Genomic DNA, 18,321 nt, shown 5'->3' with positions numbered 1-18,321 from the left:
TTTATTTAATAATAAGTTGGTTTTGTATGTCTCATGTTTTACTCAAGTTTAGATTAAGCATTTTTTAAATCAAGTTTCTTCTATTCTTTTCTATTCTATTCCATTGATAGGAGGAATTTACTAAACACAGAGAAAACTAAAGAAGGAGAGAGGAATCGTTTGGCCACCGCTGTACATTAGGTAATATTATAGTATATTAATTATATTTATATCAATTGTATTGTATAGTGTTGTAGTATATTAGTTATATATATATTATTACATTTCTATTTGTGTATTGTATATGTAGTTTATTATATTTTTCAGTTGTTTGCAATTGATTTAAATTTAAATTCTCTTACTTTTCTTCTTGCACCATTTTTACATTTCTGTTTAGCCCTTTGGTTGACTGGTAGAGAATGCCTTTAGGCATTAAGGCCACCATTTGTAAAATATTTTGTATTTTGTGCAATAAAGCTTAAATAAATAAATAAGGTAGGGTATTTGTTAACGCGCCCCACTCGCGGACTCGCTGATCGGGTCCCCGCCTCCCGCGCTCGCTCCCCGCGGGCCGCCCCCGCCGGCCCGTCGCCTCATCGCGCGCCGGCATTTCATTCCTCCAGCGCTCTCGGCCAGAGCGCGCGCGCACACCGCTAATCAGTGCTCGCGATACACGTACCTATTTTTTATGTAATTTAATCGCTCAGACCAATATACGGTTTTAAAGTACAATTTGGTGTCGTCTTCATCATTTACGAACCTTCGTCAACAAGTTTCGAGCCGGATTCGACGTAAAGCAACTTTAAAGACGCCGTTTCGACGAGGTCCATCAAACACAAAGAAGATAGCGCGCCTGGCCGAGACTACAATCGCCATTTTTATAACATCGGAGTGAATCACCGCGAGCCAACCTAAGCTACAACTACTACAACAAAGCGAAATTTGTGAAGTCATCGTCCTGCCCGAGAATAAAGAAACACGACATTCAAAACCAGAAAAGGGTTCCACAAACCAATAACGGCTCCACATACCAGGAAAAGGGTTTGCAGTATTTATTTGTGAGTCGTTCCTATTTTATTTCTTATTGCGCAGGTATAATTTGACCACCTTTATTTGGTATTTATTTCTTTAATTTTCAATTTAATTCTCTTCTAGTTACTAAAATCACATTCCTGTTTCACGTCACCCAACTCTTAATCAGTTTACATCTTAGTTAAATCGTAATATTTTTTGAATATTCCTTTTTAATTTACAAGCTTTCTTATCAAGGTTAACATTCCCGTTCATATTTTGGATATTTTTATTACAGTTTTCGTAAAATTAGCTTAAAATTAGTAACCACATTTCAAGGCCTAATTAATTGTATTCCAACCATTTGTGCCAACCGTGTGCCATCATTGCTATATTTTAATATTTACTTGGAATATTTCAGAAATCTACACGTGTTCGTATTTGTACCTACACGTAACCAAGCCGTGCCGGGGCCGGAGCTACAGCGTGCACGTGCACGTGTACACCTGCTTCCGTCAGTGTTCGCGCTTGCTTGCCTGCCTGCCTCCGCCACGCCACGCCACGCCATTGCCTCTCGCACACGTGCTATTTGCAAAATTTCAAAATTTACGTATCGCTTCACACACTATATTATTTCACATTTTTTTTAATTTAAGCACTTGTTAATTACATTTTCCTATTGCAGCTGGAAATTTGAATTCTATCGCCATTTCTATAACTTTTAACTAAATTTTCACTTTCTATCACAAATCATTTGTTTTCTCTAAAAACTTGAATTTTTAAATACTGCACGCATTGCCAAAATGGATTTAAAAAATCTCAAAAAAACACGTGCCTCTTTCAAAACAAAGCTCACCTATTTAAATCATATTTAGAGCCTCTTTTGTCATGCCATACGCTAAATAATTTGCAAAATCATGAGCTGAATACCAGATTCAATAAAATCCAAGATATGTACAATGATTTTGATTCAGTTCAAACTGACATAGAAAATTTGACGGAAATTCCAGGTGACGAGCACACAGAACGGGAAAATTTCGAGACAAGCTACTTCGGTGCCTTGGCTGCTGCGCAGGAACTGCTCAGCAGGCACACCGCGGCTGGTGCTGCTTCTGCGGCGCCTGAGGACAATCTGGTAACGGGTTCCAATGTCGTTACTGCACTCACAGGTGGGCCAAATATTAAATTACCTACAATTCATTTACCTACCTTTTCTGGGCGCTATCAGGACTGGTTAGAATACCATGATACCTACAAATCTCTCATACACGATAATCAATCAATTCCAATTATCCACAAATTTCATTATTTGCGAAGTTCATTGAAAGACGGTGCTTCACTCGTAATTAAATCACTAGAGTTCTCGTCTGATAACTATAAAGTCGCGTGGGATTTGCTTTGTGAACGTTACACAAACGATAGAATATTGGTAAATAATCACTTAAATGCATTATTTAACATAAACCCCGTGCTTCAAGAATCTTCAAGGGCCTTACGAAATACCATAGATTTAGTTAATAAAAATCTCAGGGCTTTGAAGACTCTTAATTTACCCACAGAGCACTGGGATATCCTCATAATCCACATGGTAACTAGCAAACTCGATTCAGCCACTTTGCGCGATTGGGAAACCGAGCGCAATAATATTAAAAAACTACCAACATTAACGGAATTTACCACTTTCTTAAGAAATCGCGCAGATTTGCTAGAAACCATGGAGGAGGCACAAACACTAAATAAACCACGTCGACACAGCGACATTACTCACAATCGTCCTAAATCATTTCTTGTAAACCATGCTCAAAATCAGACTCAGTATAAATATAAGTGTCCTGTTTGCAAAAATAATCACTCAATTTATCAATGTACTAAGTTTAAAACAATGCCAGTTGAATCCCGCATTAATAAAGTGAATCAATTGAATCTTTGCACAAATTGTTTGCGATCAGGACATGACGAACAACGTTGCAGGCTGAGCTCATGCCGGCTTTGCACACAAAGACACAATACCATGCTACATATAAACAATCAAGCAAAGGCAGACCCTAAGTCTTCCACATCCAAACCTAATGATTGTGTAGCATCACCAACTCTAAAAGAGCATACACAAGCTCCACAACAAATTACAAACAGTGCTGCTTTATGCTCCACGTTCGGTAGCCATCGTGTACCGTTATCTACAGCTGTCATCAACGTCAGCGACTATGATGGCCACACACACCAAGTTAGAGTTCTCTTGGACAACGGAAGTATATCTAGTTTCATTACCAAAAATCTTCAAGCAAAATTAAAATTACCTACTTATTCCACTAGCATATCCGTCACAGGGTTAGAAAAGAAAAGATCAAGCATCACCGAACATTGTGATGTAACCATAACTTCACGTACGCAAGATTACACAGCAGAAGTCAATTGCTTCGTTGTCCAAGAGATCACTGATATGATTCCATTCACCAAACTAAATTGTGATTCGTTCACTATTCCCCCTCACATCCACCTAGCGGACCCGAACTTTCACGAGCCATCCGAGGTGCAGATGCTGCTGGGTGCAGAACTCTTTTGGGAGTGCCTTACATACAATCACATATCCCTGGGCAAGAAAAAACCCGTCCTAGTTGAAACAACACTCGGATGGCTTGTTGCAGGTTCTATACATACACAAAATTCTAAACAAAAGCAACCCTATACAGTCCATTGCAATCTAATCAACAACATTGAGCTCGATGCAAAACTAGACAAGTTTTTTGAACTAGAATCAGTTCCATCCACTCAACAAATCCACACTAAAGGTGAGAGTGAATGCGAACGCATATTTACACAATCAACAACCCGCCACCCAGATGGTAAGTTTGTTGTCACAATACCATTAAAAGAATCTCCTGAATGTTTGGGCGATTCTAAAGCACAAGCATTACTTCGATTTCAAGAATTAGAGCATAAATTCAAGCGCACCAGATGTCTTGTACAGTTGGGTCAAGAATGCGCAGAAAAAAATGTAAGTGAAACAATCTTACACGATTTCTATGTAGATGACTACATCTCAGGAAATGATGACAAAGCCACTCTGCTAGAAACATGCAGAGGCGTCATTAAAACACTAGAAAGTGATCATTTTCACTTAAGAAAGTGGCGTTCAAATACACCATCATTACTAGATAATTTAGTTGCAGACAACAGTAGTGATGAACTATTTAAATTGGACACAGAAAATCACTCGAAAACCTTAGGTTTACTTTGGTCATGTCAATCTGATGAGCTGCTGTTCTCTGTAGCTGAAAATCTAAAACCCAAACCCACAACCTTGAACCCTGCCGACATAGGTAGTAGGGGTCAGAGCGCATCAAACCTCAAAAATTCACTTTTGTGGTGGGAAGGACCGCCCTTCCTTCATGAAACGGAAATACAATGGCCTACCCAACCTCAAAACTTACCTTTAGAAAATTTGCCTGAAGTCAAAATACAATGTCACGTTTCAACTAAACAATGCGAGGATAATTTTACCTCTAAATACTCAAACTTTTGTAAATTGCAACGTATTGTAGCATACATGAATAGATTCGTTCATAACTGTAAAAATATAACAAACAAGAATACAGGTCCATTAAAGGTGTCAGAGCTTAATCTGTCTTTACAAATGTTGTGCAAACAAGTGCAGACTGACAAATTTAGCGAGCAACTCTCACGTTTGCTAAATAAGCGCCCACTTTCTCACAAAGATACTCTGTTGAAATTTAATCCATTTGTAGATACTTTCGGAATTATGCGAGTAGGCGGTAGACTTGCAAGTTCATATTACGATTATAACACAAAACACCCTATTTTATTACATGCATCGCATCACATCACTAAAATATTAGTACACCATTACCATCGAATGTTGATGCACACTGGACCACAGCTGATGCTAGCAACATTACGTCACAGGTATTGGATAATTAACGGCCGTAACCTTTGCAGACAGACTTCACAAAGCTGCATTACATGTTTAAGATATTCGGGTAAAACTCATCAGCCAATTATGGGCAACTTGCCACTGCAAAGGGTACAGTCCGAATATGTATTTGCTAACACATCCTGTGACTACGCTGGGCCAATCCTGATAGCGAGCAGAAAGGGTCGTGGTTGTCAAATGAAGAAAGCATATATAGTTGTTTTTGTTTGTTTGGCAGTGAGGGCCGTACACTTGGAGCTCGTCACTGATTTGACAGCCATGGGCTTTATTGCCGCTTTAAATAGATTCATAGCCCGCAGAGGCAAACCAGCCACCATTTTGTCAGATAATGGTACTTGTTTCATAGGGGCTTGTAACGAATTAGCAAAGTTCCTTAAAAATAATTCTGAAGAAATAACGTCATATTCAGCTTCAAAGGAAATAGAATTCAAATTTTGTCCTGCTTATAGCCCACATTTTAATGGTTTGGCGGAGGGCGCAGTTAAGCAGGTAAAACATCATTTAAAACGAGTTACCTCAATGGCTCACTTAGATTATGAAGAGATGGTTACATTTTTGGTTCAAGTTGAAGCTTTGCTTAATTCTAGGCCTTTAACCCCTATTTCATCTGATCCGTCAGATCTTACTCCTCTCACCCCTGCGCATTTTTTGATAGGCCGAACGCTCACTATGATACCTGCTCCCTTGGTGCAAGACTCGCCGATACATACCCTAACGAGATATCAGAGAATAGAAGCACTAAAAGCGCATTTTTGGAATCGGTATTATAAGGAATTCATTTCAGAACTGCAGGTCCGAAACAAATGGCGCAGGGATGGAGGCCAGCTGAAGCTTGGCGAGATGGTTCTCGTCAAAGACGACCGCTTGCCCCCCAGCAGATGGCTGCTTGGGCGAGTCACCGCAGTCTACCCGGGCAACGACGGAGTCAGTCGCGTCGCTGACGTCACCACCACCCAGAGACATGTCAGTCGCTTCGCTTGACAGACAGATGAAGTGTGCGAAAGGGAAGCCATGACGTATATGAACAAGCCATAAGTGCAAAAGAGGCAGACTACATATGAGAAAACGTAACCAATTTTGAGTTCGAAGGCGGCCGAGGCGGCCAAAATCATATTGCCGTATTTTTTAACGTGAAAAATATAAGCGAATCAAAAAGAAAATTATACATTAAGTAATTTAGTGACGATGGTGTCATGTTGTGTGCCGGGTTGCAGTATTTCAGGGCCAAAAAACCCAGGAAAATACTCATTTCACAGGTAATTATGATATTCCTAGCGAAATTTTCGTAACGATATTTTATCAAATGAACAGCATAAAAAGTGTAAAAAACCAATTATAACAGTTCATTATAAGTTTTTCTTCAATTATGTGTTAATATTTCATCATATTAGTCAATAATTTAGAATATTTTGTGTAAAAACCTAAACTGTTACTTTACGCTAGGGCTTGACAAAATGTTCATATGACTGTATCGATAACTTGTCGGAATATTAGTAGGTATGGAATTAGTTGTTCACAAGACATCATTAAGATATTACCTTTATAACCGACTTAAAATAATAACGATTGTTATAATACCTTTTTTGAACGTGTACATGTTTAGCGATAAATTTAAACTTCACTTTCCAACACAGTACTTACATTTTAACCACTTTTCCACGGCTTTGCCGCCAACACAAGGAAACACAAGACAGCGTATACTTGTATACAGCGTATACACATCCAACCCAAGTTGTCAGCAGGAAAAGGCGCGAAATTCAAATTTTCTTTGGTAAGTCAACTCTTTGCGAACACATTTTCAAACAACTTGAACTTTATCATTTTCAACTTTTTCAAACACATTTGAAAAAGTAGTCGATAAAGCAGTTAAACATCGATAGATTATTAATATGTTGTAACATGACATCACTATTTTTGTTCGCACATAGACAATTTACGCACACACTTGCGTTTCATTTTTGGTCACACTTTCCAAGTTTGACAGTCGTTCTATACTATCCTATTTCTATGCCACCACCACAGGGACGCTGAGAAGGGCCTACAACAGGCTCTGCCCGCTCCCACTGACATTGGACCAGGATGGTCCAAGGGGGCCAGCTTGTTAACGCGCCCCACTCGCGGACTCGCTGATCGGGTCCCCGCCTCCCGCGCTCGCTCCCCGCGGGCCGCCCCCGCCGGCCCGTCGCCTCATCGCGCGCCGGCATTTCATTCCTCCAGCGCTCTCGGCCAGAGCGCGCGCGCACACCGCTAATCAGTGCTCGCGATACACGTACCTATTTTTTATGTAATTTAATCGCTCAGACCAATATACGGTTTTAAAGTACAATTTGGTGTCGTCTTCATCATTTACGAACCTTCGTCAACAGTATTGAAAAAGAAGATCGCGCATGCTGGTGGCCCCATTTCTTTACTTACATTAAAGACCAAGCATGCGATTTTGTGTAGTAATTAGCAGTCGTTACTATTACCTAGTCTTTGCTGAAGGGATTAGCAAAGATCAGTTGTGAGGTAATAAAGGTTAAAGGTATAGTTTAAAGCTTGCTCGATAATCTGATACAAAATGAAATGTGTATGCATTCTCACGTCCGACATTACGAAGAGGGGTTGAATGTTACAAAGTGCTGGTTGTAACAAATTAACGGACTGATTAAGGTAAAATGGCGGGAGTCAATGGTATTTAAATTTAGAACTGGTTATATAATTAAAAGAGAAAAAGTAAAAGATAGTCGGCTACTTATAGCTTTATGTTTATTCATAAATGAAAAATACTATCATTGCTTGAAGCGTGATTATGGTATTTTTCAAGCAGCAAGGGTACGGTGACATTACAGTACCTAATTAAATTTTATCAAAAACAGACGAAAAAACAACAACAAAAAAAATGGCCCAAATGGTTCATACACATATAAAGTGTTATCAACGCCTACGTAAATTCTATTAAAGACTATAAATGATACCATATATGTAAAACTAACATGAATAATTAATATTATTGCGTTAATAACATTAACAAATTTAATATTATTATCTACTGACGTCTGTACAACCAGAAACATCTGTTTCAATTCCCATATCTCAATGCAAATGTGACATTGCACAAACACGATAAAAGCACATTTTATCTACAACTACGCCATTTTCGCAACAAAATCGACCTATATTACTTCCCTACAATACCCTCACATCTACATACCACATTGTATTCAAATCTAAACCTTATCTGAGTAACATTAGGTCGATATTTAAATTATATTGTCAGGTGAGATAGGAGATTGTAAAAGTAACATGTACTCGACGTCAGTACTTGCCGCGAGTAGCCTATGGGTGTTTAGTAGTTTAGTAACAAGTAATTAGGAGAGTGAGGGAGTCACGTTTGTGGACCGAATCGGTTTGTACAATGGCGCTATAACCATTGCGTATTTTGATACATGGAACACTTATAAAGGTGGGGTAAGACGAACATAGTTTATTTTGCTCGGGGCAAGAATAAAAGTATAACAGACACAACATAACAACAACATACATAACACACAACATACATAAGTAACTACTATTGTATTTAATATAACAATACAAGACTGTTTGTTTCTGAATAATAATAAAATAATAATAATAAAGGTATGAGAATTCCCTACACGTGTTAATCTTTCACTACAAGCTGGGGTGGCTGCAGTAGCCCCACCTAGTTTTGCAAAATAGGTACAGTTTTTGTCGATTTGCGGAAAACGGAAAATGCCCAGAAGAACTAACTAACGGCCCGATTTGAAGAATGAGATACGATAACGATACGTTCTGACTTAGATAAGTTCTCATTTAGATATCGTTTGTATGTCGTATAATTGACAGAAGCAGCTCGATTCGGGCAATCAATGTCACTTTGACGTTAGAAATGTCGTAGATAGATCTTAATGGGATCACAGCGGAATCGAAATAAACATCAATTTTGACATGTCGTTTAGCTATCGATCTTTTAAAGCTCTTTCCAAGATCTTAAACGTGTCTTAATCATTCTTCGAATTGGTCTGTATCTGTTAGTCTTGCCTCGGTGATAGTTTTACCCCACCCTTACCTATACCGTTCAAAAATACGTTGACAATTTTTTTTACTGCGGCATAATTGGTGATAAGTTTAACAAATGTTTGCGTTAGTGCATAGGTAAAAGCGAAAGGAGAATATTTTAAAGATAATGCGTTTTACTTTATTTAATTTTTATCTAAGTTAAAAAAAAATTGGAATCTTATTTTTGGACCCTATCTATACTGTTCATACTGTCTCCCATCATGGGGATTTAAATATAGGACTCAATTCTACACGCTACAGGGTAGCTCCTTTATTATGGAACCAACCACGAAATCACGAAAAAAATAATGTCTTTTTCATAAATTTTAGCTGATCAAGTGTTGTTGATCAAGTGGATATGACGTTCGACTTTCAATCAGTAGGTCGCGGGTTCAAATCCTGGCTCGTACCAATGAGTTTTTCGGAACTTATGTACGAAATATCATTTGATATTTACCACCAGCTTTTCGGTGAAGGAAAACATCGTGAGGAAACCTGCATACATCTGCGAAGAAATTCAAAGGTGTATGTGAAGTCCCCAATCCGCATTGGGCTAGCGTGGGGACTATAGCCCGAGCCCTCTCGCGCATGAGAGGAGGCCTGTGCCCAGCAGTGGGACGTATATAGGCTGAATTATTATATTATTATTAAGTGTTGTTGTTTGCTATGGAAAAGCCAAAAAAAATAGCGATTTTGGGGTTGGTCCATAGTAAAAGTAGCTCCATTTAGAGTATAACGGTTTTTGAGATAAAGCAGCCTGAAAGACAGACGGACAGTACAAGCTTAGTAACAGCGTTCCGATGCCCTCCAGGTACGAAACCCTAAAAATAACTGGCATGCGTACATACAGGCGTTTATACCTATTTACGGAACCCTAAAACTCAAACCTCAGTGGTTTACCTACCTATTTTGATGAATGAGGTGTCAATCGATTTGTTTTTGTAGCCCGGGTGACAAATATTAGGTACATATTCGATAGCTTAAAAATAGAGACAAAAAAATATGATTGCAAAAGTAATCAGGTCAGAAGTGACGGCCTAATTAAGTAGGTAAGTACTCTTTTTTCTGTATTCTAAAAACTTTCAGTTCACATATATCAATAAATTCTGCATGAATTATTTATATTTTAATACTTATATACTTGTTTTGACATTTAATTATTTCTAGATAAGTATTAATGTAAATTATAATTTTAAGTCCTAAATTGTACACCCTAGCAGGGTATCATGTACCTACTTGACTATATTTAAGACCAAAATGTACAAATGAACATGATTCAATGGAATAAATGATATGATATGATATGATATAAGTACCACTGTACCACTGAACCGTCGTAAATCTGCTACATGACGATTATCAAATAAAATCTAAAAAACCTAAAAAGGGTTTAGTGAAAAATGTTAATCGTCCCCGTCCCCGGCAAGCTCGGCCGAATATCACCTTCCCAAACAAACGTAGTTTCGTTTCCATTTTAAAACTACGTGTTGGATTGTAATGAAACTTTGGCCATGTAATAACATGAGGTGTATCTAGCCCTGCAATTAGTTTATATAGCTCTAGTTTGGACCCGGGTATGTCCTTAAACTACGTCCAAAAGAGAGGTATGGGCAATGTGAATGTCATCTCGCCTTGTGTGGTAGGGCACAGCACAGCAGATGTCATTCCAGATCTAGAGCAGAGCCCAACTGGGGAAGTACCTCCACCTTACAGAAAACCGCAGCCAAATAACACTTGACCCTACTCATGGTGTTGTGTTTCTGCCGGTGAGTAAGGTTGCCAGAGCTCAACGAGAGGGGTGGGGTTAGGGTCGGCAACGCGCATGTAACTCCTCTGGAGTTGCAGGTGTACATAGGCTACGGAGACTGCTTACCATCAGGCAGGCCGAATGCTTGTTTGCCACCGACGAAGTATAAAAAAAAAAACAAACAAAATAGAGCAGAAACAAGTTTTATATGAAAAACTTAAATTAGCTATACTTTTTTAACTATGGTATCTGAAGCCACATAAACCAATTACAGGACTAGATATACCTTATCCTATTGTAAGTACAAAGTTTCAGAGCAATCTAGCTAGTCGTTTTAAATTGAGAGCAGAACTACGTTTGTATGGAGAACCAAGCTAGCTGGGGACCCTTATCGACTACCACGCGGACAAAGTCGCGGGCAGATATTAGTATACCGCTAGATGCTATATAAGATTAATGCTAGTAATATAAGGTCTGAATAAGAAGCTTTTCCTCAACTAGCCGTATTAAATCTCGCCGCATTCCAAATTATTACGCATTACAACGCTTGCGCATCGCGTAACGTTAAATAACGATATTAAATAACGTTTCTGTTCCGCGATCCTTTAGGCAATTTACGAATTATCCTTGGTTATTAATAAAATTATGGGTAGGTATATATTTTCAACAGCTGATCTAATCATTGGCTAACAAGTGAACAGTATAATCTCATGGCGTTATTCATAAATGGTTGTTAAGTCTAACAATATCTATATAACAAACACATAAATTTTATTTTGACATAGTGTAGAAAAGGACATTTAACAGAGGCTTGTAAAAGGTTGGTAAGTTTTATAATAATTTGCCACTAAATTTTTGTATGATATAGGATAGGGGGTAAACGGGCAGACGAATCGAATAGAAATTAGATGTGCGAAGCAGGACGTTTTTGGAGAAACGCACAGTTGAGGACTGCTGACCATCTAGGTGGTGGAAATGTTGTCGCGTATAGTCATGGTGGAAAGAAAACGCAGGGATTAATCCGAACAATTCCTTGGAACACATATGCGATAGAAAATGCAAAGCGTGGCTACATCTCTGCGCAGCGCCTAGGAGTCAAGCCGATAATGAGATATGCTGGCAGGCACCAATTCGAGTCGCTCTTCGTTGGATGCTGTCCAGAGGGAGAAGCTGGTACCGTCGTGCAATTGCCCTCAGATGAGAACAGTATTCTAGGCGAAAGCTGTAGGCTGGTGGCCGTTTTCGGATAAAAGAAGCGTCTGGCGCTCATTGGTTCGCTGGGTAGACATTCGTAAAATCAGGGCGCTTCTGGATGAGATTAGTCCAGGATCGAGATAAGTGGCGTCCACGAAGAGAGCCTTATGCTCAACAGTGGGCCCACAATGATGATGATGATGACAAGGAAGTTAGAGGAAATTGAACTAAATATTTAAAAAAAATTAACCCCCTACGACCTATGCTACATTCAAAAATATTATTTTATGGCATAAATGCCTTATATTATTTTGGAAAAGAGCTGATACTCTCCAAGTTTCTGGATCGAATTTAATCAAACATATCTAAGAACCACCGGAATGAAACTCGCTTTCACTTAAAAAAACTGTATCGAAATCGGTCCATCCGTTGCAGAACTACGATACCACAGACAGACAGACATTGGTATCAGACATATAACATAAGGCGTCGGGGATTAAACATAAGGCGATTGCAGACGCCAGTGTGCAAGTATTCAACATTATATAACAGTTTTACTAAAGCATCGCGATCGTCTGCGTCTGCGCACACAAGCTTTAAATTACTCACTATTGGCTCATTCCACTAGTCGATTACGAATTCAACTATTTACGAATGCAAAACGTTTGTACATATTTTACCCGACGTCGGTTTTTTTCGTAAAAACCTTCCTTCCTTAGTTGACTCTATTCACCTGGGTCAATTAAGTAAACTAAAAAAGTAATATTATATACCTATTTATTTGCTAGTAAATTTAAATTTAGAATTATATTGTAGTATAATATCGACCTTATAAAAGTAAAAATGTAAAAGGATATTAATATTAGGTATCATTTTCGCGGTAATCGCGGTTTAATAATGTTTTTCTTTTTTTATGGAAGATAGGCAGGCGTTTGACCGCGATCACACCTGATGGTAAGTGATGATACGGTCTACGGTGGAGCACCTACCTACGAGGTACCTATTTACTCTAGCCTTGAAGAGATTCAGATTGATTAATTTTCATTGAACTCTATTGCCTATTAGATAATAAGTATGGTTGGTAACCATAGCTACCAGAAGCAAGTAGCTAACTATGAAAACAAAGGGTGACCTGCGTGTATAGTAGTTCCGATCCAAATCCAAAAAACATTAATGTATCTGGTCCATTTAAAACGCATTCAGGCGTTGCACCGCGAAATACCTCAATTTAAAGGACGAAATAATTACCAAAGGAGCTTCCCAATAAATAATCAACGTTAACTCTTTAGTTATAAAGTCTAATCTCGCTTAGATAGTTAACAAAAATAAAGCACGGTGCACACAATTGGCACCGTCTACGCGGAAGTGAGTAGTTGCCTTAACTACTGGATGCGGGTTGAATATGAATATCCTCTTCAATTCAATAATGTCGTAAGTACAGTACTTTTTCTTATTAACATACGACTTTATGTAAGTAATTGAAGGATCATTGTTTAATATGGCGGCCATATTGGAATTAATTTCGTATGATCGATTGAAATTAATGAGTTTGGAACTTTAGTACGGAATTAGAGGATAATGTTGATTTAATAAGTTGTCGACAAATTGAACTGTGTTCGTGTAGTGATTATTTAAATTAATGAGTTCATAGCTGGACAGTTACTTACAAATAAATTGAACTCCAGTGTAATATAACTAATTAAACAATAATTCTTTGTCGTATCTTGGAGCAACCTGTAATGTTAGTCGCACTGACGATGACGGCCCGATTCGAAGAATGATTAAGACACTTTTAAGATCTTTAAAAAATCGATAACTAAACGACATGTCAAAATTACGTTTATTTCGATTCCGCTGTGATCCCAATAAGATCTATCTACGATATTACTAACGTCAAAATGACATTGGTTGCCCGAATCCAGCTGCTTCTGTCAATTATAGGACATACAAACGATATCTAAATGAGAACTTATCTAAACGAGAACTTATCGTTATTGTATCTCATCCTTCGAATCGGGCTGTCTGTATTCATTAAGTACTATTTATGTTTTTTTTTATGATACAGGAGGCAAACGAGCAGATGGATCACCTGATGGTAAGCGACTACCGCCACCCATGGACACCCGCAACACCAGAGGCGTTGTAAGTGCGTTATGTTAGTGAAGGTTATATTATAAGGAAGGTTTGGAGGAGGAGAATGTTCTGGAAATGCACTTGATTATCGCTTATTACACTTAAGCAATGAGTAATTTATTCTAATTTGCAACATTTGTATATCAAGCCAAATTATTATTATACAAAAATTCTATAAATAAAAATTTATATCCAATTCTATGATCTTTTCTGCAGTGTCCTCATTCAATGTATTTTTGTTATAAAAACAATATCGTTACACAGTATATCTATCATATTGGTCATAGGCCTTTTAAGTCAAATTATATTTGGTCATGGTTTGCCAAGGTGTAGGTTATCGGCTTTGGTCTCGTTTTGGTCGGACTTGTTTTTGTCTTTGGCAGGTTCCAGTTTCCTTTAATATGGTCTTATTCAGTCAATCATATGATAATATCAGTTTTTTGGTACCTATTAACATTTTTATACCACTAATGCAATTGATTTAATGATATTTTAGAATGTATTTAATATTTGAAATGACTTCTGCGGCTTAGGTTAAAGTAATTTTTGTAAATGAATATTTTCGTGCCAAATGCAATAATGTGAAGTTGCCAAAACGTTTGGTGGTGATTTTTTTACCAATATAAAAAGTTTTCTTCGGCACATCAATATAGGTATTGTATGATGTTTAAGTAAGTAATCAACACTATCCCACACAACAAATAGGTGGCTTCATAGTAAAGATATCAGAATCAGAATCAGAATCAGAATTGTTTATTGCACTCATGTTAGTGTACAGTTCTTTAAAATTATTTAATACAGTTCCACATGAACCCTGTAAGGGTATAGCAATATTCTTAAAACTAACTTATGAAATAACATGCATCATGGGCATAAGCCAATTAGAAAGGGCTGGTGTATGATATATTATATATATTTGTATGTCTTATTTGTGCCGGTGACGTTATTCGTCCATATTATCGTTAAAAAAATCATTTAATGTGTAGTACGTTTTTTTTACTAGATAAGTTTTTAATGAATTTTTAAAGTTACTAAATTTATTTATTTCTTTAATTTCATTTGGGATTTTATTATATATTTTTATGGCCATGCCAAAAGGGCCTTTGTGGATCATCTGTAGCGTAGAGTTTGGTGTGGCTAGTCTAGTTTTAGGTCGTAGGTGGGCCGCTCGCGAGTATTGAGGAAAGAGATTTCCATTATTCTTTACGAATAGACACACTTCCAGTATATACATGGAGATTAGGGTCAGGATTCTTAGTTTTACGAAGTATGGTTTGCAGCTTTCCAGTGGATGAATATTTACAAGGATTCTAATACAGTGTTTTTGTAATATAAAAAGATTGTTCACACTTGGACTATTTCCCCACAGTATAATTCCGTATTGTAACCAAGAGTGAGCATAGGCGTAGTATGCATTTGTGGCTATTTTTATGTCAGTACACTTTTTTAGATGATATAGTGCATAAATGAAGCTACTTAATTTGCCACTTATTTTATTTATGTGATCTTTCCAGTTAAGGGCTGAGTCAATGTTAATACCCAAAAATACAGTTGAACTTATTGATTCTATTATAGATAGATAGATATGTACGGTCAACCAATTTGATTCCTAGGCCATTATAGAACCATGTCATAGTGACTTCTACGACAGTGCTTATTGAGTGATGCATGTCATGTATAGAGTAGTTAAAGCGACAAGGTTCTATAGTGGCCTAGGATTCAAATTGGTTGACTGTACAATAAGTCTATGCAGGGGGTCACCTCTCCCTGCAGCTGACTGTACATTGAACAAGCACAAAGGCGTAGTTATTCCTTTGAGGCATATCGTTTCATTCGTTTCGTCCACATTGTGGATTCCTCAATCAGAATCCTTGTTTAATACTTTTTCCTAGCCTGTTTGAGTGCCCCACTGCTGGGTAAAGGCCTCTCCCTTTGATTTCCACGACTCCCGATTTGGTGTTTCCTCCGGCCAGTTGTTTAAGAAGCTGTCCAGGTCATCCCGCCATCTGCGCCTGGGCCTGCCCCGTCCACGTCCCTGTACCGCTACTTGGTGGCTATGCTAGCCCACCTCTCCGGGTGCATGCGGTAGACGTGACCGGCCCAGTCCCATTTGAGCCTAGAGCCTTTAATATTATGAACTTATCTCAAAATATAATAAATAAATAAATATTATAGGACATTATTACACAAATTGACTAAGTCCCACAGTAAGTACAATAAAGCTTGCGTTGAGGGTACTTAGACAACGATATATATAATATAAAAATATTTATAAATACTTAAATACATAGAAAACACCCATGACTCAGGAACAAATATCCATGCTCATCACACGAATAAATGCCCTTACCAGGATTTCAACCCGGGACCATCAGCTTCGTAAGCAGGGTCACTACCCACTAGGCCAAACCTGTCGTCAAACTTGTCAAATAATACCAAATATGTTTCTACGGTAACATTATTTAGAGGTATTTGAAAGCACAAAAGTGGTTCCTTATTACCATAAGCAGACTATGACGTGAATGCAGACCTTATCAGTTTTTTTCTTTGTTTCTCCTTAAACTGTATCACCTTGGCTGAACAAGGTTGGAAAGAGTCATTCACTTCGAGAAAGCATTTAAGGAAACATTATTTATGCATAATCTTGTCATGCTTTGGATGATAGTTAAGTAACGGCCCGTATCACAATGTCCAAGTAAAGTATTGGATAATAACTTAACTGCCAGATAAAACTTCCTGCAAAACTTAACACTTTATCTACCAGTTAGGCTTATTTGAAGTAAAACGCCAACGACGACTTGATTTGTCAGATAAGTCGCAAGCAGCTTATTCAAGACTTTACTTAGGCGTTACAAAGTTTTCTTTGACAATCCACCTCTATTTCAAATTAACTTTGGTTATATTCAAAGCTGCAGGTGGGGTGTATTTATGGAGAAAGGATAAGTTCTAGTGATATTTGTCAGATTAGTGTCAGTCATATGGCCGTTTTCGAAGTCGAAGATGTATTCAGTTTTGACGACCGGTTTGGCCTAGTGGGTAGTGACCCTGTCTACGAAGCTGATGGTCCCGGATTCAAATCCTGGTAAGGGCATTTATTCGTGTGATGAGCATGGATATTTGTTCCTGAGTCATGGGTGTTTTCTATGTATTTAAGTATTTATAAATATTTATATATTATATATATCGTTGTCTAAGTACCCTCAACACAAGCCTTATTGAGCTTACTGTGGGACTTAGTCAATTTGTGTAATAATTAAATTAAAAATTAAAATTCGTTTATTTCGAGTAACATAATGACTCATACATATTAATTTGGAACACTAGACTTAAACACTATACTACAAATACGAGTACACATGCATTAATACCTACAATAAAATTATACATAGAAAATTAAAATTTTGTTAACACATTGACAGTTATCACCTATCTCAATGTGTTAACCACAGCGCTGCTGGGCGCATGGAGCCCACAGCAAAATGTCATGTACGGGCAAAACTTGTCCGCAATCATTGCCAGGACGCTGTTGGAGCTGGCGCGCACGCGTCGCACCAGAGATGCGGCTCGCAAGCGCATGGTAGCTTTAAAACACGCCACCTGCGCCTCCGCAAACATCCCTGATGCGCTGCAGTATCGCGGCAGCCCCATCAGTGCCCTGAACGCGTTATTATATTGTACTTGTAGGGCCCTATACGATCTCAAGGTGTACCTTCTCCATAGACTGCAAGTGTAGAATGTTGTGCAAAAATATGTTGTGCATAATGTCCTATAATATTTATTTATTTATTATTCAGAGTTTCTTCTATATTCTGTCTCTTGACCGTAGAAATGTTATCTTATGAATTTCGGGGGTCCTTGCGGATACACTTCGACCCATCCCATAGGGATCTTTTGTGCAATTACTCTTAGGAAAGATCCGTCAATTATTCAAGAGCTTTTTCGACCACCTCCATGTGCCGGATGATGGAGCTCATGGGTAGCATTTTAAATTCCGTTGATTCCAGATCCTGCTCCAAAGCCCTTCATTGTCTGGCCAGGGCATGACATTGTTACATATATTACATGTGAATGAATAACCAAGAGAAAAAAAACTAGATAAACTTTACCTTAGACCTGACACAATGAAAACATACCGCGGGAAAAACCCAATTCCATAAAATGTTAATGAAAAAGAACAATAAAAATTCCAAAAGATACAATTAACAATATAGAGCAGTAGTATTGGCCTTGGAGCAAACAATAGTCA

The 18,321-nt window shown here is 38.0% G+C and overlaps 1 pseudogene; it reads left to right on the top strand.

Moving 5' to 3' along the window:
- Positions 1-524: 524 nt before the first annotated feature.
- LOC133520328 (uncharacterized) lies at positions 525-17,696 on the top strand (annotated as a pseudogene).
- Positions 17,697-18,321: the final 625 nt, after the last annotated feature.

The sequence above is a fragment of the Cydia pomonella genome, chromosome 8 (assembly GCF_033807575.1).
Source record: "Cydia pomonella isolate Wapato2018A chromosome 8, ilCydPomo1, whole genome shotgun sequence".
NCBI lineage: Eukaryota > Metazoa > Arthropoda > Insecta > Lepidoptera > Tortricidae > Cydia > Cydia pomonella.
This window is presented reverse-complemented; position numbering and strand designations above follow the sequence as displayed.